The sequence below is a fragment of the Zeugodacus cucurbitae genome, chromosome 4 (assembly GCF_028554725.1).
Source record: "Zeugodacus cucurbitae isolate PBARC_wt_2022May chromosome 4, idZeuCucr1.2, whole genome shotgun sequence".
Classification (NCBI taxonomy): Eukaryota; Metazoa; Arthropoda; class Insecta; order Diptera; family Tephritidae; genus Zeugodacus; species Zeugodacus cucurbitae.
The window spans coordinates 14048104-14075264 of NC_071669.1; the positions used below are offsets into that span (position 1 = coordinate 14048104).

Below are 27161 nucleotides of genomic sequence, written 5' to 3' on the forward strand. Positions count from 1 at the left end.
AACCAATAATACCTTATTCCATTCTCTCGCGCTAATTTTAATCTGCCATATATTTGAACACGATTTTTTTTTTCCACCCTATTGGCACGCATCGACTGGCGTGCACCATTGTTCCGTAACTATTCAATACGCTTACTTTTTTTATACTCTCGCAACAAATGTTGCTAAAGAGAGTATTATAGTTTTGTTCACATAACGGTTGTTTGTAACACCCAAAACTAAACGAGTTAGATATAGGGTTATATATACCAACGTGATCAGGGTGAAGAGTGGAGTTCAAATCCGAATGTCTGTCCGTCCGTCCGTCCGTCTGTGCAAGCTGTAACTTGAGTAAAAATTAAGATATCTTGATGAAATTTGGCACACTTATTTCTTGGCACCATAGGAAGGTTGCTTTCGTAAATAAGCAAAATCGGTCCACTGCCACGCCCACAAAATGGCGAAAACCGAAAACACAGAAAGTGCCATAACTAAGCCATAAATAAAGCTATGGAAATAAAATTTGGTATGCAGGATCGCACTATGAAGGGGCATCTTTGGATGTAATTTTTTTGGGGAAGTGGTTATTTGTATATATATCGCAAACCAATAAATCTATATAAACCAAACTTACTGCAGTCGTTTTTTCTAGCCACTTCCTAATACAGTCCAAAAATGAAAGAAATCGGATCGTAACCACGTCCACCTCCCATACAAAAGTTAGGTTGAAAATTACTAAAAGTGGGTTAACTCGCTAACGAAAAACCTCAGAAACACTAAATTTCACATAAGGAATGGCAGATGGAAGCTGCACTCAGTTTTTTTTACAAAATGGAAAATGGGCGTGGCGTCGCCCACTTATGGGTCAAAAACCATATCTCAGGAACTACTCGACCGATTTCAATGAAACTTGGTTTGTAATAGTTTCCTTACATCCTAATGATATGTTGTGAAAATAGGCCAAATCGCTTCACAACCACGCCTACTTCCTTTATACCAGAACTTTGAAGACGATCCGAATCGTTTACTTTACAATATATAAAGTAAGTACTAGTGAAGATATCGGTGCAGAACTTTGCACAAATACTATGTTTATAGTGGGGCAGCCTCATTCTAAAAATCGCCGAAATCGGACCATAGGTTTTTAAGGCCCCATATATCGAACACGAGGACCTCGGTGCTTCTAACCTAATATTATGGTTTCCAACTTTCAATGGACTTTATGCAATATATATGACGTATATGTGGGTCAAATTGTTTATTATATAATATTAATGAAGTTAAATAAATAAATTGCGAGAGTATAAAATGTTCGGTTACACCCGAACTTAGCCCTTCCTTACTTGTTAATATATGCTTTCATAATCTATATGCTGCGCTCACTTCCATTGCCGCTGGCTCTTACGCGCCTCGGCGATGATGATGCTGGGTGTGTGAATGCTACGTGAATGCTACGCGGCAACAATAACAAATATTTTTTTTTTATTGCTTCTTTCGCATTTTTTCCGTTTCGCAATAAAAAATTAAAAAAAAAAATAAATCGCACAGCTACCCACAGTGACATCGGCCATCACGCATGCTGGCAACACCGCCCAGTCGGCGCAACGTGATGGCATCGTCAACGATGCAAATGCGGACGCTCACACACCATGCAACGAAGTAAATCCGACAAATTATGAAGAGCTCAAACTTGGCCAATAAGGTGCTGGATTCAAGAAACTTGTGCCATATATATATATATTTGGCGTAGGAACCGCTTTAAGCGATTATAGCCGAATCCACCAGAGCGCGCCACTCATTCCTCCTTTTTGCTTTTTGGCGCCAATTGGAAACACCAAGTGAAGCCAGGTCACTTTGCACTTGGTCTTTCCACCGGAGTGGAGGTCGTCCTCTTCCGCGGCTTCCTCCAGCGGGTACTGCATCGAATACTTTCAGAGCTGGAGTGTTTTCTTCCATCCGTACAACATGACCTAGCCAGCGTAGCCGCTGTCTTTTTATTCGCTGAACTATGTCAATGTCGTCGTATAAATCGTACAGCTCATCGTTCCATCGCCTGCGGTATTCGCCGTTGCCAATGTTTAGAGGACCAAAAATCTTGCGCAAAACCTTTCTCTCGAAAACCCCAAGAGTCGTCTCATCGGATGTTGTCATCGTCCACGCTTCAGCGCCATACATCAGGACGGGAATAATGAGCGACTTATAGAGTTTGATTTTGGTTCGTCGAGAGAGGACTTTACTTTTCAATTGCCTACTCAGTCCAAAGTAGCACATGTTGGCAAGAGTGATTCTGCGTTGGATTTCAAGGCTGACATTGTTGGTGTTGTTAATGCTGGTTCCCAGATAAACGAAATTATCTACAACTTCAAAGTTATGACTGTCAACAGTGACGTGGGAGCCAAGACGCGAGTGCGCCGACTGTTTGTTTGATGACAGGAGATATTTCGTCTTGTCCTCATTCACCACCAGACCCATACGCTTCGCTTCTTTATCTAGTCTGGAAAACGCAGAACAAACGGCGCGGTTGTTGCTTCCGATGATATCAATATCATCGGCGTACGCCAGGAGCTGTACACTCTTGTAGAAGATTGTACCCTCTCTATTTAGTTCTGCAGCTCGTATTATTTTTTCCAGCAATAGATTGAAGAAGTCGCACGATAGTGAGTCACCCTGTCTGAAGCCTCGTTTGGTATCGAACGGCTCGGAGAGGTGCCATAAATGCCAAAAAAAAAAAAAAAAAAACTGTGCAATAAAACTCAAAAGCAAACATAAACAAAAACACGAACAACGACACACACACAGACGCACAAATATACAACAACAAAATAGAAGGAATAAACATAAAAACAAAAGAAGAAAAAAAACTCCTCTTAGCGGTACAAGCAACAGTTAGCTAACAGGAGCAAAAATATAACACAGAAACGCACAAAAATAAATATACAAAAACACACGCACACCTATACAATAATAAAAACTAGTAGCTAGCAGCTCTTGTTGCTATTTATATTCGGATTTATATTTGTATTATGCTAGCACTCTTAGGCGTATACGTAACTTTCTGAAGATGTATGCTAGGCAGCAAGTGAAGAGAAAAATACAAAAAAAAAGCAACAAAAAATAAAAATGTATAAAAAACAAAAAAAGTGAATAAGCATTAAATGCTATAACATATTGTGAGTTACAAAGTAAAGTAATTTAAACTTAAAGTATAAAAAATTCCAAAAACAAAAATAAAAAAATCATAAAAAATAAACCTAGCTTAGCTTAAAAAAAAAGAAAGAAAAAAATCACAAAATAATATATAAAATAAAATAAAAAAATAAAATATAATAATTCACACTCATAATTTAAGTCGCGTGAAGTGCAGTTGATTTTAATCCTTAGTTTAAGTAGCAAGTGTATTGTTTGTTTGTTGTACGCACGTTGGTAGCGCACGCGCATAAGCACACCGATCACGAATTGCGACAGACATTTTCACAGCGCTCGCGTGTAAGCTTATTAGCAGCTGCTCGAACGTACGTACACAAGTACTTTGTATAAAATGGAGTAAAATGCAAATTGTAATATTAATTAATATTTGTTTATGTGTATAACCATGCTTTATTGTATTATTATCTAAATATTATGAATTGTAAATTTTTAGCTACTAAATTTAAATTAAAAACTAAACCAAAAAAAGATGAAAAAGAAAAAACATAAATAATCCTGTAGTTTGCTTCCTTCATGCTTCATAATCAGATTCTTAAGGTTATATAAAATGTAAAATCGCTAGCAAAAGGACTGTTGGGTTTATAATGATTTTTATTAGATCTTTAGGAAGTTCAAACTCGAATGATGGTTTTTAAAATTATATCTTCTCTATAAAAATTCATCGATCAAAATGTTCGGGTGTAATCGAACATTTTATACTCTCGCAATTTATTTATTAAATTTTATTTTTTTATAAGAACATACAACAAGAACAAGAACATACAATTTGAACCAAATATTCGGCAAAAAGTCCATTAGAATAACGAAAATCATCGTATATATTATAGTATATAGGCTGCTGTAATTTCTGAATTATATCCATGACTATATGCTCACTTAATTTTGCTAAGTATATCACATATTAATCGATATATCTTTGAAAAACCTATAATTAGTTATATGGGAGCTAGGGGAAGTTAGGACCCAGTTTCACTAATTTTTGGCACAGAGACCCACTATTAAAAGAAAAACATTTCCCCTAAATAACCATAAATTATCTGCGAGATTTACCGATATGTTCAGTATAAAATTATCCTTACGAACTGAGTATTTCGCCTTCGATATCTGCGGACTAGAAAAGTTATGGTCCGATTTCGAGAATTTTTCAATAAGTGATGCCACACCTCAAGTGCAGTATTTGTATAAAGTTTTATTCCGATATCTTTATTGGTTATATTATATAGTGAACCATTCAGATGGATTTTAAAAATGGATTATATGGAAGGTCGGCGTGGTTGTGAACCGATTTCACCAATTTTTTAGCGGGAATATCAGGTTCTAAAGAACATATTATGTTCCAAATTTTATTGTAATCAGTCAAGTAGTCCTTGAGATATGATTTCGACCCAAAAGTGGACGATCCCAAACCTGTTTTACATTTTTTATAAAAATCTTAGTGCACCTCGCTTCTGCAATTTCTTCTGTAAAATTTAGTGTTTTTGAGGTTTTTTGTTAGAGAGGTAACGCACTTTTAGTAGTTTTCGGTATAACCTTTGTAATGGAGGGTGGGCGGTGTTATTATCCGATTAAATCTATCATAGTATAAATTTGATTTATGCAATTTGAGGAATTAGAGAGAAAAAAAAACAATAGGGGCAAGCCCACGCCCACTTTTCGAAAAAAAATTACACAACCAAATGTATTCTTCCAATGGAATTGACTTTTTATTAATATTTCAAGATATTCTATAAATAAAATACATATAGACCTATATTTAAGATAGAAAAGTTTCCGGTATATTTTCATAACAATTTTCAAACATCCTTTAGGTAAAGCAAGTCTTTCTTGTTCATCTACTATGTTAGGATTTTATTAATTTTTTCATATCATACTTTCTATATATCGACGACAAAGAAGCTTCTTTTTACTCTTTCAAATATTTAATTTCGCTGTCATACAAATCCTTTCAATCAATTGCCATAAGAAAAATTTACTATGTTCAAATCAAAGCCAGTTTAGAGGTTACTCTTATTGTTTCTTCGAATTTGAGATTCTTTCTTCAATTAAAATAAACAAATAGCCAACATGAAACCATCCAACTTCAAAGCCTTCATATGGTTAGAATAGACTTTTTATAGCATGCGATAAATATGTTTTGTAATCAAAATTAAATAAAAGTTCATATGGTTGTTTGTACGCTTGTGCAAATGCATTTTGAAATTACATTTTAATGCTAACTAATGCCAATGTGCTATGCACACAAAGACCGTTAAATGAAGGCTTTAAGGAAAAATACACTTTGGCAGCGAGCCAAATGATTCTTAACAAATAGCTTAGACAGCAGCAGACAAATTGATGATGAAGACATAAAAAGTAGAAATCGGACCACTGCCACGCCCACAAAATGGCGAAAATCGAAAACACATAAAGTGCCATAACTAAGCCATAAATAAAGCTATGGAAATAAAATTTGGTATGAAGGATCGCACTATGAAGGGGCATATTTGAATGTAATTTTTTTGGGGAAGTGGGCGTGACCCCGCCCCCTACCAAGTTTTTTGTACATATCTCGCAAACCAATAGAGCTATATAAACCAAACTTTCTGCAGTCGTCTTTTTTAGCCTCTTCCTAATACAGTCCAAAAATGGAGGAAATCGGATCATAATCACGCCCACCTCCCATACAAAAGTTAGGTTGAAAATTACTAAAAGTGGGTTAACTCGCTAACGAAAAACGTCAGAAACACTAAATTTCACATAAGAAATGGCAGATGGAAGCTGCACTCAGATTTTTTTTACAAAATGGAAAATGGGCGTGGCGTCGCCCACTTATGGGTCTAAAACCATATCTCAGGAACTACTCGACCGATTTCAATGAAACTTGGTTTGTAATAGTTTCCTTACATCCCAATGATATGTTGCGAAAATAGGCCAAATCGTTTCACAACCACGCCTACTTCCTATATACCAGAACTTTGCGACGATCTGAATCGTTTACTCAATATATAAAGTAAGCACTAGTGAAGATATCGGTGCAGAACTTTGCACAAATACTATGTTAATAGTGTGGTAGCCACATTTTAAAAATCGCCGAAATCGGACCATAGGGTTTTAATGCCCCATATAGCGAACACGAGGACCTCGGTGCTTCTAACCTAATATTATGGTTTCCAACTTTCAATGGACTTTATATAATATATATGACGAATATGTGGGTCAAATTGTTTAAATAAAGTTAAATAAAAAAATTGCGAGAGTATAAAATGTTCGGTTACACCCGAACTTAGCCCTTCCTTACTTGTTATTTTTAATTTTTGACACAATTGATTTCATTATACAAAACCAGGACAAGCAGTGATAACATATCGTAGATACAGATCTATGTTAACTAGAATATTTATGCAAACAAACTCATTTCATTCCTAAAAAATTGCAAATAGTAAAAACAACAACAAAAACAAATAAAAGCAGGATTCACTTTGCAACAAATCTACAGCTTAGTGATTGACAACAATGACTCTAAAATAATATTATCTCTGGCATTTTGTAATTAATTTAGTTTGACTTTTTCTAACATTTGCAGCTGGCATGCATAGGATTTCTATAGTGAACATTATATACAAATAATATATGCAAAGATATATACGAAATTTAATTTTATGCTTCATGGAAGGCTTTGTGAGCCATTGGTATACATTTCAGCTACTTTATATTGAAATTACTAGGTTTTATCCAATAATTTGGTTGGCATTCATGCCTAATAATCCCTCGAATTAGTAAACGACTTTTTCTGAAGAGACATATGTGCATACTAATTTCGAATAACTAACAAAAAGGCTTGGAATATACGTGCTACAGCGAAGAGGTAGCCAAAAATTTAATATATTTATTGCACAGTGGATAGAAACTGAACTATTTTAAGCCAAACAAATTAAACAATTATTCACATATAAGCTCATATTAAATGCTTCAATTCAGAAACTCTCTTGTGAATGTTTAGAGTGTGAAGTACTGACTTCTAATTTTTATCAAAAGACATGAAGTTTTTGAAAAAAAAATTACGATTATTCATATCATAAGATTAAAATATCATCAACAAAAGGTAAAGAAAGCTCAAATGTACTTCCAAAGTGGCATATATGGAGGAGATAGTCAATAAAGAAGCGTCTTATACTCCCAACAGATAACTTACGGACCTTAGGATCCTTATGTATCATCAATTAAAAATACCAACTCATGTTTTAGAGATCCTATGAAATTTTATGTCGTTGAAATGTTTATTTGCCAGCGAATATATTATCAATATTGTTTATGAAAGTTAATTGGGTGATTATCTCTGATAGAACAGATCATCTCGGTAATGTTCGCAAGCATATCTTTCAATATCTCCAATCTTTTTTCAGTAAATGGAAATTATCAGTTTTTGTTAATAGTAGTTAATTATCTTCATCAGCTATTATTATTTCTAGGTCACCTTCCTTATATATTCCTCATATTACTAGCTAGATCAGACTTCATGAAAAAAAATTGTAAGTATGTGATTGAAATGAGTAAGCTTGAGTTGTTGTAAAAGCTTGATGATCTTTAGCATATAGAAATTTATAAGTGTACTCCTTTTAACTATTTGTATAACAAGACTGATATAAATGTGTTGTATTTGTTCATTTATATCATGCTTTCGTATGAACTTGGAATAAACAGACGCTTTACGAGTTCAAGTACAGTGGGTAAGTTGACATGAATATGAAAATAAAATATATATATTTTTTTAAATTTTAGAGACAGGCGACTAAAAGTTGAACATTTTTTATAAAAAAAAGTTCATAATTCTGAATATTTTTTTACTTCATAAACCTCCCATTTCAGTTCTTACTGTTAATTGTCTGTAAAAGTCACTAACCTATTAAACTGTGCTTGTATAATTTTTTTGACATTAATTGCTTGCAAACTTGTTTATAATTTCGAATTCCAAACAACTAAAATATGTGATTTATTACCGTTTTAATTTTTACGCTCGAGTTCTCTTTTACCGAGCATTTTTCCTGCCTTCTCATACCAATAACGTTGAATTCACATTAAATTAACCTTCTTCAATATTTTTTTGTTTTAAAATATGCAACCGGCCGCCACATGAAAGTCGCTACTTTCATCGAATTGGCATTTCTGTCGCCTTCCCTCATATTCTCATTCACTCTCTTTCTGTCACACTTTCTCTCACTCTCCATCACACGTTCATTCTTTGCCACCATTGCTCACACGCTTTCATTGTTTTTATTTATTGCAGGCCTACGAATTTTAATTACCAGCGCCAATGGCCATTAGTCTTGCGAGCATCGGCAGTGGGCAATAGCAGCGCGTAGTCAAGGAAGAGCCGACAGTTAAAAGCAACCGAATCGTGAGGGCGAGCAGCGTAGCAAATAAAAAACAAGTTCTGGACGGCAGGCAATTCGGTGGCAGAGGTGGTTCGATATAAATTTTTTTGCAGCAATAATTAGGTGTACTAGTAGGTACCTATGATCAAGATCTTAGCAGCTGCCATAAGAGCGAGCAAAAAACGAACGGAGAATTTTTGTTTATGCCTATTAGGAGTGTTCTATAATACTTTTTATGTACTGAAAAAGTTAACTCTTGATTTTTTTATTTTAATATATTTTCTTTAAAACTTTTCTTTTGGTATAAATTTCGCAATGAATTATCGTTATTATTAATATATTAAATTTTTGATGTTTTTGTAATTTCAAACATTAAACTAAGATTTTATCATAAGCACAGAAAATAATCAGTAAAATAGTTTTGAACACCCCTAATGCCAAACTGAAGCAAAGATGCCCGTTTTCGAAATTTTTTTCTGTAACGTTTGAGTGCTTGACATTTTCCCTACAGTTGAAGGCCAATATTAGCCTATGCCTATAAACCAAAGGGAGCCGCAGCCACCAACGCAACGCTTTCGCCATTTCAACTCCTTGTGCTGCACTTGTTCATATGTTGTTTTATAATTTAATTGTAATTTTTGCTGCACTCGGCTCTTGCCGCCGTCATACAATTCAAGGTCTTCGCGTGAGTTAACCTTATTAACTTGCAATGCACACAAGTACTTGTTTTTATTATTCACTTACTTTTTTGCCGATAGTATTGCTTAATTTAATGTCATGTGTGAATAAATTAAATTTGTGGCGATTTAATTTTAGTTGTATATTTTCACACACACATAATAACGATGTATACATATATAATTTCGTGCGTATGTGCGCAATTACGATGTAAAACAAGCATTTGCTTAGAAATGTACAAATCAACGAACGATAATAAATGAATGATAAAGAATTAGTGTAGCGCATGAGGTGAGTATTAGTGATGAGCGATATTTCACTACCGGTGATTTTTTCACTGTGATTGAAAAATCGCATATAGCAACTGCGATCAATTTTTGTAAATAGCAGTGATTCGATCACGGTAGCAATAGCAGTTCGAAAGCAGCAATCACTGTTCAGTGATCGTAGTAGCAATTTTAGTTGCAAATTCGATAATTTTGGGTACGGTGACTACTAAAGCAGTTAAATGTACCCAAAATTTATCAATTAGTTAATTGTGATTACAAAAGCAGGTAAATTTTGGATATTGTTAAAACTAATAAAAATGTAAATGTAAAAAATTTAAAAAAATATTAATAATAATAAATAATCCTAAATTCGTTTTTTTTTTTTTGTTGCGATAGCAATATAAAATCACAGTCATTTAAAAATAGCAATCACTGAAATCACAGTGATTCAAAAATAGCAATATCGCTCATCACTAGTGAGTATTACGGTGTGTTGGGGCGTATGAGTAACATATGTGAGATGTGATGGATACGAAAGTGAACTGAATACAAAAAATAATTGAAGAATTTTAATTGCTACCATGGCGGAAAAAGAGGCATTAAGTTAAAATATTATAGAATACAGCTCGAACTAAAATATTATAATTCGCAACATATTTCTGCGCTAGATCCAATAGTACATATAGTGGCCAGAAAGTTACCGACTATAGGACACTATAAGCGAGCCTATGATATCACACCAAGAGTAGTGATCATCTTTAACTACATTCGTAGAATTTAGTCAGGCTGCACTTCAACTAAGAAAAATTATTTTTAATATTTCAGCTCACTAAATATTCGACTTCTTGAATCCATCGAGTTTTTGTCATTCCTATATGTGACAGTTTCTTTTAGGAAATCATGTCTCGAATAACCAGTTGTCTGTAACGATCCGACCAATAATTTCAGATGGTAGTATGGTGCTAATTAACAGCAGGCCTTGGACAAGGAAATGGAAGTTAAGAGACGATGCTAACTGATAAGCTGCATGAGTACATTAGATTTCTCGGTTTAATCTGGAAAGTAATTTTTGAAAAAAAGAAGATTAAAACATTCAACGCTCAGTGATTTTTTATGCTGCTTTTGTAATCGACACTTTAACTTGTCTAAACTACAAACTCTTTAAAAGTTTGACCAACCAAAGTTGTAACGTATGGTATAGAGTGTTTAAAAAAACAATAATAGTGTGTGGAAGTTAAAATGTGCTCTCAGTAGGAAGATTTAGTATGACACCAACTACATATCAGCAATTCTAGGTTTACAAATATTGTATGGTTACACCTCCGATTTTTATAGAATTCATATTCGAATACGAATTGTCCTTCATTATTTTAATTTTTTTTTATACTTTATCACACGTAATTAGTGAAGGCTCTAGATACTAACACTATTGAAAACTCTAGTTTTAAGTTTCACTTACACTATATTTTCCTACAGGGTAGTACACCTACTCAACCACACGCTATAAGTAAGTACATACATACAATGTATGTATAGAGATGCCAGTGCAACTTCGACAATTTGAGATAGTTTTAAACGCTTTAAAGTTCAAAAGTGAGTATTACAAAAAGCCTTTTATACAAATAAAGTCGTTTGCGACCACAAGAGGCAAACAAAAGCCATAAGTGTTGGAAATTTAGTATACACACATATGTACACGTATATGCAGATATATAATAGAAATATAAAACAATAAATATACATACATATGTTACATGGAAGCAAGTATACAGATACATATGAACACACATATTTGTCTGTGTTGTAATGGCAGCACAAAGAGAGTAATTAAGTCTGCCGATAAAACTTCATTGAAAATTGCATTTTAATTTGTTTGCTAATGGCGGTAATTGTTTGGAAATTAAAAAAAAGTAATCAAGAAGAACAAGCAACAGGTGAAAGAGTACCCAGTAATGACAGAAACAGGTTTGTATGAGTACTATTGATAGGAAGGAGCAAAGGAAATGTATAGAAAGGTAAGGAAATTATCAAAATTTAAAGATGTTCTGAGAGGTTCTAAGAAAGGATCCAGCGGGAGGATAAGCAAACTTCTGAAACCCTTAACACTACATTCGGACCTACGTAACCGGAACGGACTGTAAATATTATCCATCTTAGAACTGTGAACTTGGTATTATTCCTGCAAGTGATTTTTTTTCTGACGCTATAACAACAACAGCAAAAGATTCAGAAGGAATATGCTGAAGAATGTGATTTATTTTTAATTTCAAAGTGTATGAAAAAATTAAGATTAGTTATAAAAACTTATGAAGGATAGGATATTAAGCATTTTGATAAAATTTAATAAGTCGATATGTCTACATTAATACTTTTCTTCTTTCAGTTTGAGTTAATAATGTCACCAGTACCCCCTAATATTTTTCATATTTATTTATCAATATATAAAAATCTGTGACCCGGTGACCGGTTTTTTTGGGTCGGTCAGTGGTCGGTTTTGCTCGTGCCCCTCTGCCCGAACACTTCTCAACCGATTTATACCGCACATTGTATATATCTGGAAAATACGGACATATATCTGGTTTTGGCCTTAGCAAAAATCGCTATGATTAAGTGTAGAAATATGACAAAATATGACATACAACAGTTAAGGGTGCTCACAAGTGTCGTATTTTTGAAGAATATTAAAATATAACATAAGACATACAACAAAGCTTGTAAATTGCCTAAATATAAAAAAATTCCCATTTAGTAAAAAATATCCTTAACCCTTTCGCGGACACACGAAATTTAGTAAATGTTATCAGAATGACACATGCATTTATTTGGCTTATAAAACTGATAATTGAATTCCGATTTCAGTTTTGAGTTTATGGTTTATTGAATATTTAATTTTTACTCAAAATTGGGACACTAACTTAAATCTGATTGCTTCTACAGTGGCACACAATAAGCTACTACATATAAAACCAATGCAGTAGACGTCGCCTATGTCCGACGTGTTTATATACGATTTTTTTTCTATGTCGGCATATACCGACATGTCCAATTTAAGCCATTCGTTGTGTCGGATTATGCCGACGTGTCCGCGAAAGGGTTAACCCATATAATCCCAACTTTTTTCTAGAAACATTTTGAAGAAAAGAAAGCAATTTCAGTTAGCTATGAGACACCAGTAACCAAGCGCTTAAGGCCTTTTATTCATATCTCTCGTAGTTTTTGAGAAAATAGCCGCCCCAAAAATGGGGCGCTGGCCACACCGGGGAACACTAAAAATATACTATGTAGTTCAGTTAATATAAGATGTGATTTCTGTATAGCGGACAAGCTTGCAAGGGAGGGTACCCTACATTGACGTCGGAATGGGAGCGTATTGGTAGTCCATGGTCCACCTGCGCAAGAGCGCTGGACATGCAGACTACGCATGAGCTCGTCAAACGCTGGTCAACTACCAGTACTTGTGCAGTGGCGAGGTCCTTTTGGCCCTTTGTGGAACGTAAGCGGTCCTTTCAACTGCTTTCTCTGGACAGGTTCCATCACAGCGTCATCATGGGTGTGCTTACTGGACATTGTCCAATGGGTATCCATGCGGTGAGACTTGGGATCGTGACAGATGCAAGTTGCCAAAGCTGTATGGAGGAAGGCGAGATGGAATCATCTAAGTATTTCCTTCTTCATTGTCCAGCTTTTGCCAGACTGAGGTTGAAACACCGCGGAAGGCCCTTTTGCGGCGATCCTATCGAATTGGCTAGAATCGATATTAGCCGTCTTAAGAAATTTGTATCGGATTCCAAGCGTTTTGCTGAATCCTAAAGGTCTTTGATCCACAGGGAGTTTTATTGGTACCACAATGGACAGCGCCAAGGCTGTATAAGTGAGATCTTCTGTTTTTACAGAGATCTGCCTACTAACCTAACCTAATTAAAATAAATATAAATAAAATTATGAATGGAAATCCTCAAAACAGTTTGTGTGACATCCAACATCACATTTTCGACACTTTTTAGTTGTATTTTTTTGCAACTGCCCTATAGCTCGTAGCTGATTTCCAGAGAGATGATTAAAGTTTCCTGCTTCGGCGTCGTCTTCGTCACTGTCACCATCACTTAGCATGTGATTTTCAGGAGGGCAAATGTAAACAGAAGCATTTATAATATCTTCTTCATTCTCCAATATATCGACTATGTCAGCAACAGTTAACCTGAATAGTGAGTTTCAGTTATGGAATTTCCGTAAAATATAAAAAAAGCAGAAAAAAAGAAATCGGAAAGAAACAATGTGTCATACATTTACTGAAAATTAACAAATGTGAACAAAAAGTTTATGAAAAAACATGTGGACATATGTGCTCAGCGCCCCAAAAATGGGGCGTCACAAAATATCTCTTACAAAACTTCACAGAACCAATAAAAACCACTTTTGACTTTACTTTTCCACTCAACAAAGATAAATTTATAAACTTTAACAAAAAAATATCACAACTTGAAGATATAACAACATAAACTTACTTATTATTTCGCGACATCGTAAATTGTACAAAACACCAAATTTCTTTCACACGTTTGAAAAACAAAGTGAGGTTATGGTGAAAACAAAATACATGATAGTGTTGCCGCACAATCTAAAAATATGTAGCTAAAGGATTTTGTGGTAATAGACAATTACGTTTTTTAATAACTAAAATAAACTAAGCGTTTTAAAAATGGGGCGCTGGGATTATATGGGTTAAAGAGAACCCACACAAACTAAATTCAATTACATTACGACGCAATTGTCGTTACGCACACACTTTGTGGCTAAGTGTTATGAGCCATCAAATACAAAGTGACTGCACGTATTTAAATATCTTAATAACCTTTGAACAGACACTAAACCGTTTGTATTGACCGCACATTAACCATATAAACACGACGAAGAAGTTAACGCAACACCATGCACACGCCCGTTGACAAAAGCGTTAATAAACCGGCATGCAACAGCATTCACGCTTGTCACACTTGTCTCTTAACAACTACACAAACAACAACAATGTATGTGTGCTTAATAAAATTAAAAAAAGAGCACAACACACATACACATGCCACATATCACCATTAAATGACGGCCACATACTCAAAATTAAATTTCCTGTCTGTCCATTGGGTAGTCAATAAATTTCAGCACAGTGTTGAGGCTTAAAAGAAGAGTGGAGGAGAGATGAGAAGAGAGGTCGTAGCGAGTTGGGTGGTTATATGGTTGTGTGCGTGACTTGTTATCACCAGAGATTGTCGCATGCCACATAGTACATGTTATGTTTGTATAATATGTGTGAGGGTGTGTTTGTTTGTTAGCGCGACTAAATCATATTTGTCGCCTGGGTTAAACCTACGTCTTTCCTGATGGCTACATGCTGGGTCATTCATATCTTCGTTTCGATTGTGGTAAGGCGCTTATAAAGCGTCTTATGTGGTAAGTTCAAAAAATAACGGGAATTTGAAAAGGGTTCGAGGTATCTTTACGTTTGATAAAAGCTCTGTCGCATTCGTTGCTTGTTTGCGATCAAAAATACTAACAAAATATCAAGTTTGAGAAGTGTTTCGACGATTAAGAGAAACGCTAGTATAATGAATAAACATTTTTCAAAAAACGAAAATTCCTGCTTATTTTGAATCGTATGCCTGTGTTGGTAGCACATTCTTACTTCCCTTCGACGCACCATGTGAAAATTTAAATTTACTTCCACTACCGTTACGGATATACGCCGTTCTGCTGTGCATTTGCTAATGCCATTAACTCTCGCTTGAGGTTTTCCCGCCTCATAATTTCCCATTACGAGTGTGTGATTTTCCGTTTTAACGGTCGCCACCGTAGCCGAAGTCGTCGCCGCCGCCGTTGCGGCTTATTCAAATGGCCTGATTCACTTACCACGCTGTTCACTCAGTTTGACCACACCACAGCTAAGAAAGGCAAGCTGCTCTTCCACGCGCTAGATATCTTCTACTTGCAACATACATGCACATTCTCACTCTCTTTATTTACATTACATTTAGTTTACATATAGTTGTACTTACTTATGCACTTGCCTTCATTTCAGCGTCCGCTGCTTGTTGCCACAACTTAAAGCTCTTTGTTTTTGTTGTTCTCTCTGCACAGCTCATTTTTGTTGGGCGGTAATAAATTTCATTGCTTAATCACTTTTGGCTGCCTCAGTCAGTTTTGAATCCAGTGTGACCCTCTTCTTAAGCCCATACACACGTACTTTCAATTTTTAGAGCTATCTCCTCTGTGTGTGTGCTCGTGTTTGGTCTGTTAAAATGTTATTAAACTTAAATTTAATTAAAATTTTGCCTATAAAAAATTCCGCCGGCGTTCTGTGTGTGCATAATATACAAGCCAGCAAGAACAAAAGGCACTAAAGCTCCCCAATCAAAATGTAAATTAAATGAAAAATTTGGGAAAATCGTTTAGTGGTCAGCTTTTAAATTTTAGTTGCCATTTTTGTTGTTGGCTTGAAATTATATATTCATATTTTTGGTGGAATTTACGGTGATTTGACCGCAGACTTATTTACTACAGTTTCTGCATCGTTTCATGACTGTCAACGAAACGAGGCTCCACTGGCATACATAGTCGAAATAGTGGACTTCCACTGCCGAAATTGCTCCGAAAAGGAGTGTCTCAGAGCTGATGACCACGTTTTTTTTTGGTAATTAAAAAGATGTGACCTACATTTTTTAACTAGATTCGAGCCAAGAGCATAAATAATCGTAATTTATTAGAAACATTTCATTACTCTAGGGCACTAAGATCTACTAAATTTTATTTTTAGACGCAAATAGTTTATTGCAGGACATTTTCATAGCTTGTCATAAAATTTCGTTTTAGAAAGTCGACAAATACAACTAAAACTCTTCGGAATTATATTAAGCTTCATGAGTAAGATATTCAAAAATTTATGAATAGAAAATGAAGAATTATGGTTTAATTACAATATCATCCGTTCAAAGATTTTCAGCCTAGTAGTAGGAGAGTTATTCTATTAGTATATTCTCTTGAAGCAAGTGATATTAGGCAAAACTTTTTCATTCGAAAACTTGTGAAAGTCTCCTTCAAATATGTATGACATATGTTCTATTAATCTGGGAGCAATTTAGGTTTGACATTTTATAATTGTCGGTTTCCAGCACTCTTAAGGGCATAGGATCCTAATCAAATAGTGAAAATTAATATTGTGTAAAACACATTTATGGGTTATTTTCAAGAAATTGGATTTCTATTAAGAGAATAAGTTTGTTAGCCCACTTTGTATTCTAATAGTAGCACCCCAAACTACTCTCGAATGAGTAGGCAACACCAATATTTAATCTAATGAAATCATCCTTATTTGTTTTAATTTAATACAAATAATAATACTAATGGTACCAATAAATAATCTAAAACTAAACCATTATATAACACCCAAATCAATTTAAGCACTTTAAAAATAACTAACCTCACTTTGTGTCACACAACTCACCAAAACGGCATCCTCTTTTGATAGATTAACCGTATATAATATTTAAAATACACATGGACGTACAAAACCAAACATATTTTCCATAAGCCACTCAACAAATACCACACATGTCAATTGTGTATGTAGAAAAGGAGGACAACAATATGCGACTCTTGTGTGTGTGTATATGTATAAAAATGGACAGAAAGCCAGCGCTAACACGGCATAATCCGATGATAAGCAAGTTTATGTAAAACTGAAACGATTTTTAGATTGAAATCCACTTTTTACACAAAAAAACTAAGCTTATGCTGAACAGAAAAAAAGCAAACAACAACAATAGTGAGAACACTACTAAGCCACAAAGCAAATCTAAAAAGCAAACACAAGTATAACTATTAGCTTAGGATACATGTATATATGATGGGAAGGTAGGATAGAGATGGTATCGCTTATATTCATATATTATAGCCGTATGTATTAGATTTGTTCTTAAGCACTTAAAGCATGTGGAAAATATATATTTCATAAACCCGGCAAGAAATAAGTCGCTTTTGAACTGTCGGAGTTAATATTTGTTTAATTGGTTAGCTTTTAGATTCTTCAAGATCAATGTCCTTCAATCGTATTAAAGATTCAAGAGAGCTCCGTCATCAATAGTTGAGAGTTCTGCGGCTAAGAACAACGACAAACATAGTACTCTCATGACAATCGTTTGAAATTTCATATTCTGATGAAGAAGTTCTGTAAACTTCGAATCAAAGACACTAAAGCCGAACATGTTTACATATATCTTAATACCAATGAAGACGAGTTGGAAATGTTCTTTCTTCTCAATGTCCATCTTTCGCCAGACTGAGGTCAAAACATCTGGATAGTCATGCCTACGGCGAACCAGGTGAAATGGCAGAGATCGGCAATCGGATCAACAAATAAACTTAAAGCGATTGGTCGATACATAATGGTCCTTTGACCCATTCTTAGAAGTTCTTGGTATCGTTTTCTTCGGCTATTCAAAAAACATCACTAACCTTTATAGCAAGAGCATTAAGTTATGTACGATAATATTGTCAAAGACTGAGCTAACTCACTTCAAGAAATATATACGTAATGTGGTTTCACAAATGGGTTCCTAAATCTACCTGTTTTTCACACATCCATATAAACTCAGAACGTAAAACAGCTGGATTTCCGTATATCTCTCAATCGATGACTTCAAATTTATTTAAATTTAACTAGGTTTTTCGAGACTCTTTGTCATCGTTAACTGATCAGAGCATCAGTTAGATCGTAAAGTTTTCAATATACGTTTATAATTCCGTTGATATTTATTTTTTGCCTCAAGTACTTTAAAGTTTCTTCCTGGGTATTATTATATATATACAATCATATATAACTCTCACTCCATATAGGTAGCACATATTAGTGCTCATACACAAGACGATGGGTTTCGAGTGCTCTTAGCTCACCTGCTGGTATTTTGCCAGAATATTTGCGTTTAGGTGTTTGCATTTGCACTTATGCTCAGAAAGTGTTTAACTCCACTCACACACTCATACATCTATACAATCACCTGAAAGCATGAATATAGATCGGTAGATATAACCGTACATACATACGAGTATTAGCAACTGCCGTTGTGCATATGACAGTTGTTGCGACTTCCTCCTGCTGCGGTTGGCAGCATTTTTCGTTTATTTTGCCGTGTGCGAAAACTTCCTCATCGACACTCAATGATACGCTGCTCCCGTTCGCCTAATTCAGTCAGCATTCGCACCTTTTTGACACCAGCCAACCTGTGCCTGTGCGCTCGTGTTGGAAGTGTCGTGGTTGCCATTTTCGGTTTGCTGCTGTTGCCGGCGCATAAATTGCGAAGTGATGATGCTCATGATGACTCGCTACGGTGGCTATGATTATAATGGAGAGGTTGAGAGTTGATGGAAAAAAATCACACTCAAATGTGATGGTTCATTAAAGCGACGCACATAACGGGAGTGTATCAGCATAATTCGGATAAATTTGGAGGATAATTTCTGTTTTTCACATCGAAAATTCGAGTTGAAACGATATGATACGATTTTAGGTTGGATAATACCAAATCACGTAAAGGGCTATTAAAACTGGACTACCGAAATGTTTTTCGTTAAAAAAAGAAAATCGAAGATATTCTTATTGTTGTTCAAAACTTATCATATATATATATATAGCGAGAAAATTTCAACAAATCTCGACCTGTGAAATAAACCTTCCTACGTCATGATCTTGGGAAGATTCAGTACATGATGTTGAAAAGTTAATTATCTCTCTGCGAACATAGTTATTCGTTCTGAATGGAGTAAAACGATTGCAGTCTCGACTTCAGTTCAAAAACTCGATCAAAATATCTAGGCTGTGACCGAATGCGACCGAAGACGATCATAATGCTGTGGATTCCAAACCACAAAATTACCTTGGGGAGAAAGGCCATACAGCTTTACTATTAGCAATGTGGGAAGCGAGTAATCTGATAAGAGGTAAAATACGGCACTTTTGGATGGGAGAATGATCAAGGGTGTTCACTTTTAGGGAAGGAGTTCCAAAATTTCATTTTTTTTCTGTTACTGCTTTCGGTCTGGCGTTCTTTCGACTTTTCCTTCGAATCAAACTTACGATGATATCGATTCTCACCAGATATACAAATAATCACTTTGCAAAGAGAATGTAATAGTTATGGCCTAACCGAGATCATACAGGACTACATATTGCGTTTCCATTCGAAGTCGACAATATTGCAAAGTAGATATAAAAAATTTCGCATTAAATGTATCAAAAAACAAGCTTACTTCAATTCCATTCATGAATTTTGTTACAAAAAATAGAATAACTTCCACACCCCTCTTCGCACATAACAATTAATATACAAGCGACTGCGATACCGGAACAGCGTGTTGCCACTACCGTCAACATTAAAATCTGTGATACTGCCGTGTGTGCACTGCACCAACAGCTTGCCACGCCTTACACTTCCTGCACACCTTTCGCCAACTAGTCAACGCTGTAAAACTCATTTACAACACGGAGGTGGATTTTAACACTTTTCCGTTTGTGCGACAATAATGGCTGACAGACAATATGGCGCAGTTTCCGCCTCGTATTGTGAATTTATATGTATGTATGTACATATCAACGTGTTGAAGCGGTGATGTTGCCGGTTGACAGTAGTTGAGGGCGTGTGCGTAGTTGTTGTTGAATGTGTATACGTGCATATGTACGTATGTGTCTGTGTATGCTAGCGCTCTTGGCTAAAAAGTGGCCCCGCATGTGGCATGTGGGGCGTACCAAGTGGGCAAATGAAGAGTGTAAAATGAGACCACACTGTAGTGGCATTCAATGAGAGCCTCCTCTATGCTATTATAAGGGCTCTTTTTCCCTTTGTTCGTAGGGCACTTCAGCTGGGTGAATCCCCCTTATCACCGGCCTTTGTGCGACTGTGTGGTTTGCGTTGAAAATGAAATAGTTTGATTACAACAATATAACTACTGTTTGTTAAGAGAATATCTTTCTCTCAACTCCAAACTAACATATCTTTAGGCATTGTAGATTATAAAGTTAGCTAACTCCAATATTGAGTTGAGTGATTATACGTGAACAAAAACCACATAATTATTTTAATTGTTACTTCAGAGGGTGTTTAGGCCAAACAAACACTCCTCTGCATTACTCTCCAAAAAGTAATAGATAAGTAATGCAGAGGAGACAAACCGCCCCAACTTCACCTATCACCATCACCCTTTACACACAACAACATATAGAGAAAAAAAGAAGTAAAGTGAACAACACGAATCCATAACCCGCGCTAATAAAGTGTACAACAAAAACCCGAACAAATACCCGCGCTTTAAAACAAGTGAACAAAACACCCAAATTTACACAAATTTGTAAACAATAAAACAAATGAAAACGCATAACAAAGTAAGAGACAATAAACCCACAAAACACAACCGTACAAAGTGTAAATAAAGAAGAAGAAATCTACACAGAACACAGATCAACCAACACAGAGGAGTCAAACACTACTCAACACAAGGAATTATCCTACAGGTCATATACATAGTTTCGATACACTAACACTTAATTCTAACTAATTAAATATAAAACAATTAACAATATTGTCAACACACACCCTATAAATAAACCGAAATTTATAACGTTTACACTAAAACCCACAAATAACTATTTTCTTCAAACGGATCGGCCTCAACGTCATCTTAACCCGACAGAGGGTTTAATTATAATACGGAACCCAAAAACCGAGCTTCTCACAACTTTAATTGCGATAGTTTTAGGCGTTAAGTCATATTGGTATAGTGTAAGTGCAGCATTAGTAAGATTGATAAATACAACCAAAATGAAACTCCTACTTGAGCAAATGTAAAATTATATTGTATTAAGAACTTTAGTTAGTAGCAGGTTTGACTCCTCATATGAAGAGAACGAACTCTAGAGTACACTCACATATTGAGTTTTTATTGTTATTTTATTGATGGATGAAAAATATATGAAAGAAATGTACAGATTATATATTCGCAAAAGCATTTCTGCTATAATGGGAAGTATAAAGCTTTACTGAGCCCACAAGCTTATTACGAATAGAATGAATCAGAACAAATTGATTCAAAGATGTGGTAAGATATTTTTTAAGTTTATTATATAATAGTATTGAAAAATAATATATATAAATGCCGGACGCCTAAAATTATGCAACACGCATACTAATACACTTTATGCTCACACACATTTTTAAATAACCATCAATCCATAAAGTATGAATGGAAAACACATTTTTACGCCTCTCTTAACCGCTTAAACTCTTATGTGCTCATAAACCAGAAAAATGTGGCTTCACAGTGTGCAAATAATTTATATTTACCTCCTAAAAGCAATTATGTCGGCATGTAAATATGCATATGGCATACCAATTTCCTAGATATGATAAATACTTTCGAAATTTCATTTATTTCTGCAGACAAAAGTTAATACCCAAGTTATATTTACTACAACACCAGGTAAATTCAACTTTAACCAAACTCACTCAACACACACGAACTTATGTATGTATTAGTGCATAAATATGCAGACACTTAAGATATTTAAGCGATTATATAGTTTTCAATAACGGGATTTACGAAAGATTAACAAATTGCTGCAGAAATTTGTTTAAAATATGAATAAATGTATATTGGATATGAGCATGAATAAGCAATTTAATGCGTACATATGTATATGTATGTATGTCTATACTATATTGTATACATTTATATTCGAGATAGTTTTATTGCTTATGCCTGCAAGCAAATGAAACTGAAGATGCGAGTATTATGTGCTTGTTTAATTTCAAGTGATTTTCACACACACAGACTAGTGCCAATCAGTGCATACACAAGTGTACAAAGTCAAATAGCTTAACTTATATAACTCTTAAACCCACATATCTACATATTTATACTGATATAAGCCTTTCTCAAGCACATAGAAGAGCTAATACTTGTATATATACTTTTAATAAAATTTGGAATTTTAATTATACAGAGCAAGTGGGGAGAACTGGCAGATCAAAAGATGAAATCGTAGAAATATGCTTACTTATAGTCACACATATAAAGAGAGATTAACAACAATTGCTGTAAATAAATTTTTAAATAAAACCAACTGCCTACAAATAGATATTTTTTAGGTAAACTCAATTAATTGAGAAATAGACAAATTTTTTTAGAAAAATCTAAATAGTTGTATTTACAATTTAACTATATATTTTTATGAATTAAGAATAGAGTCAATAAGAGATGTACCAAACAACACAGCGCTGATCTGTGAACATGGCTTTCAGAAATTATCAGAAAAAATATCTATAGAAATATTTTAAATTAAGACTTTTTGAACTTTTTTGGTTTCATTTATGTGCATATAGCAACAACATAAGGTATATGATGAATTTTTTTCAATTAAATATCTTACGCATGTGGCAACTCTTCATATATCTCAAATAATTCTATAATTCTCCTTTGACTCCAATATGGTGAAATTTAGTCTATTTCATCAACTTCTCAAATACTTTTTTTTACATAGGTTGCCATTATTTCACTTATTTATAGTGATACACAATGATTATCAATTAACTTCAGTTAAAAATATTATCGAATACAAAATTTTAAGTAGGTGGTAAAATTTAATTTATTATAGATCAAGGAAATTTCTCAAATGCTTTTCACTTGATTCCAATATTTCAATGTTGAATTTATTATATAATTTTCTTCAAATATAAATTTTTAAACAGGTGGCAACACTTCGAAATATATTTTCAATATACTTCATTCATATCATTGTTTAGTTTTATACCCATGTTGTATAATTTGATTTATTTCCTTCAATTTAATTCAATATAGAATTTAAAACAGCTGGCAACCCATCTCAAAACTTAATTTTCATTCATTTCACTGCTTAATTCCACAAATCGTTTTAGTTTAATAGTCATTCGGTAATAATTGTGATAAAGGAATTTTTAGTTTTATGAAATCAAAAACTAGAAATATATGGTAACCCTACTCAGATTTTTCTGTTTGGAACTTTCTTAATCGAGCTCATCTTTGTTTGATAATTCTTATATGGTATTGTTTATCTTAGTTAGTGTTTGTATTAGTTAGTGTTTTGTATTACTAAGGTTATTGATAAAGTTTTCAGGGTTGCCAAGTGCCTTTTTACAAACGTTCGTTATAAATGGGAGCCCTATTGTCCTCCCGCATTTTACCGAAAACTCAAGGAATATTGGTCGACCACAAGGGAAGCACTCTAACGATGAAGAAGTGTATGTATGTGAATAGAGAATAAAGAAGAGTATGTGGAAATATATATGTATATGTAAATATATGAGAGCATCTCCCTTCTACTTGCATAGTTTACATATGCTTGCTTGTACTAACAGCAAACAAATTTATCGGTGAAAATACCGGCAAGCAAAACGCGAAAACTTAACTGCTTAAATGAAAGTCAACAAGCCTGTGCGGTGAAGATGAGACGAGCCAACGCCTGAATGTAGACTATACACTGAGATAAGTAAGATTTGTGCTGCCTTGCTGTTTTGCCAACGGAGGCTATAGAGGTACGGCACGACGAAGAAGTAAGTGCCAATGGCGCTAAATGGAGCGAGAATTTAGCGTATGGTTAGACAACTACTAACCTACAGACACATAGATAAAGCTGAGTGGAGCAAGGATGCTGAAGGCTATGTATATGAGAGTCTCTTGGTGAATCACATGTGCATTTGTGTGTGCATATTTTTGCATGCTTGAGTGACTGTGCATATGTAAAATGCGCTTTACCTAAGTAAACTCACACATACATTTTAGTTTGCCTACTTAGTAGTAGCTGCTCAAGTTCTACTTACCTTTCATCTTCCTAAATGCCAAGACGCTAACAAACAATCGACGAGCAAAACTTGTTTAACACATTTTCGTTGCAATGCGCCACCATTAAAATGCAAACACACGTAGACATATAACCATATGTTGCTATAGAAAATTATATAAGCATATGCATACACCGTTCTTGTATTACAATTATTGTTGCAGCACCTGCTGTTGCCGTCTACGCAGCTTTTATGCTGAAAATCGGTTAGATTTTATTTACTTCACTAAGGCAATTTTGCGCGCTGCTGTCTCTCAGCGTTTTTCTTGTTTTTGTTGTTATTCTTACCCTACCTTCACCTGTTTCTTAATCAACTTTCGCAAATATGGGTTAACGAAAATTGGAATTAAGTGAAGTGCACTCGGCAAATGTACGCGGCAAGATAGGACAACGTATATGTATGTATTCGTATGCATGTACGCCAAGTAGTTGGCGAATATAGTTGTTGTAATAAATTAAAATGGGGAAAATAGCGTAGTGAGGATATTACTTGCGGGATTTACTGGGATTGGAAAATAACTTTTAAGTGAGAATTAAATATTTATTAAATCATAGTAAAATTACCATGAGGAGGAGATTGTTGTTGTTTTCGAACTTGCAACAGCGAAATATGCTTCGGTATTATTCGGAATAGTTATGGAGGTCGATTTCCATGCTCAGAGATGAGTTCTGGTGGTTTTCAATTATTACAGATTCAAATAAATTGAAATGTGCATGAAAAGAAAATTCAAGTTATTTGGCGAACACTTTAATCCAAAAGATTCCGATATTTTTTTCAATTTTAACGAATTTTGAAATTATGGTTCAAAATATCACTATTTCCAATATTCTAAACTATAACGGAAGAATTTCGCCATTCATTCGAAGGTTTGACATTACCTACCAAACAGGTGGCAACGCTGTGCGCAACTAACTTCCTCAGAAGCATTTCTTCAAGATACCTCCCAATTACTTAGACTTGAATATTTTTGCTTGTTCGGCTTCAGAATGTTCCAAAGAATCTTAGAACAAAGTTAATATGCAATATGAAGATGTAAACAAATAACATGGTATTGAAATCTGAGCTCTCACTCAACAAAGAGTTTCCGAAAAAAAATCTAATCTGTTCAAAAGCAAAGTTGGTAACTTAATCGTAACTATGCCTACAGAGGTCAGAAGAATTACTAAGAAATTTATTTTTCAACATAGTCGGAATGTACTCGAATTTACACCGGGGTCCTTTTAATATCGGTTCTGCTGCTATATAATAGTGATGTAGTTGTATAATATTTGACTTGCCATAAGATATATAGACTTTGCAGTCTAAATGGCTTGAGAGCTTAGAATTTTACCACTTAGCATATATTAACATGAGCTTAAGAAATATTTAAGGACTTAAGGCTTTCATTTACTAGTAAAATAGGCTAAATCGAACTACTTACTACGCTTGCAATACTCAATTAAACCCCAATGATATATCTCTTATCGTGCATTGAAATCGACATTTCACTCAGCATAGCCAATTACTTTAATATGCAAATTGCTTCTTGAAAGTTTATAAAGCGCGTGGTTCGAATCTAACTTCTTACAAAAGCTGCACCGCAGCAAACATACGCAACTCGCTCTTACTTTCTCACTCTCCCTCTCACTTCGCTGCCAACTTTAAAAGCCATTAACGACGAAACTATTCAACCAACGAGCTAAGGCTGCGCAAAATTTTGTATAGTTTCCTTCCGCGCTAGACGTTTCTCGCCACCACCATCACCAACACCTGCGCTTCCAAAACTTGTTGGACCATATGCACAGTGAACGTATCCTTCCGCCTGCCGTTAGTTAGCTAAATCGCGCCGCTATGTCCATTAAATTATTCCACGTTCATTTAGTTGAACTTTGAAGAGAGAAAACAACAAAAAACAATAAAAAAAATAAAAACAAAAATAAAATAAAAAACGCCGCTGCTTCACTTTGTAGGCAAATTAAAGAAAATTCATTAAAAAATACAAGACGATAAAAAGTTGCGCCGAGCGAAAATTAGTTTAACAAGAAAAGCAGTACGAAAGTGCAGCTGAAAAATGCACTCGGCAAGGTAAGTAGGTGGGTCAATGAGAAGTGTGGTGGAGAAAGCGCACTGATGGCAGCTTTTAAATTATGCGACCGGCTTAAATAAGCCAAAAGGGCAGTGACAGCACTGTTCAAAGCAAAAAACAGTAAAAATTGCAGTAAGGCGTGCATAAAGCGGAATAAAAAAGAAAAGATGACGAAAGCCTATAATTTGCTATTATAATAGTTTTAATTAAATTGTGCGATCATTTTATGAATTCCTATAACTAAAGGACATACAAATGTACGCAGTTAAATATCTCGATTGGGGTATGCCGGTGTGTTTCATTGATTTCGAATTAGGACTGTATAAGCTTGGAATTTATACCTTTTCGTGCAGGCAATTGACTATGTCTCTCACAAGATAATTAATCTTAAGATTGTCGAAAAACTCTAAAAACAAAGTCAACGAAAATCAAGTAATTAGGCTAAAGGGAAAAAGACTAAAAAATATAAAACGAAGCGTGTTTAAAAAAATAAAGGGAATTTGCAATTACCAAATTATTTTTCTTATGTCGATATACATTATTCTGAAATACGACATAATTTCCAGCTGTGTTCATTGCTTACTTTGTCTGTAGCAGCCGCTAAGGTTGCATGCATTTTTACGAGATTGCCAATTTTCGTTTGTTAAAAGCTCACACACTTCGTTGCTTGTTCTGCAGGCATGAATTCAAATGACTTTTT

The 27161-nt window shown here is 34.7% G+C and overlaps 1 pseudogene; it reads left to right on the forward strand.

The window, feature by feature from the left end:
- LOC105220151 (Ig-like and fibronectin type-III domain-containing protein 1) overlaps window positions 1-27161 on the forward strand; it is a 54671-nt pseudogene that overhangs the window by 21830 nt on the left and 5680 nt on the right.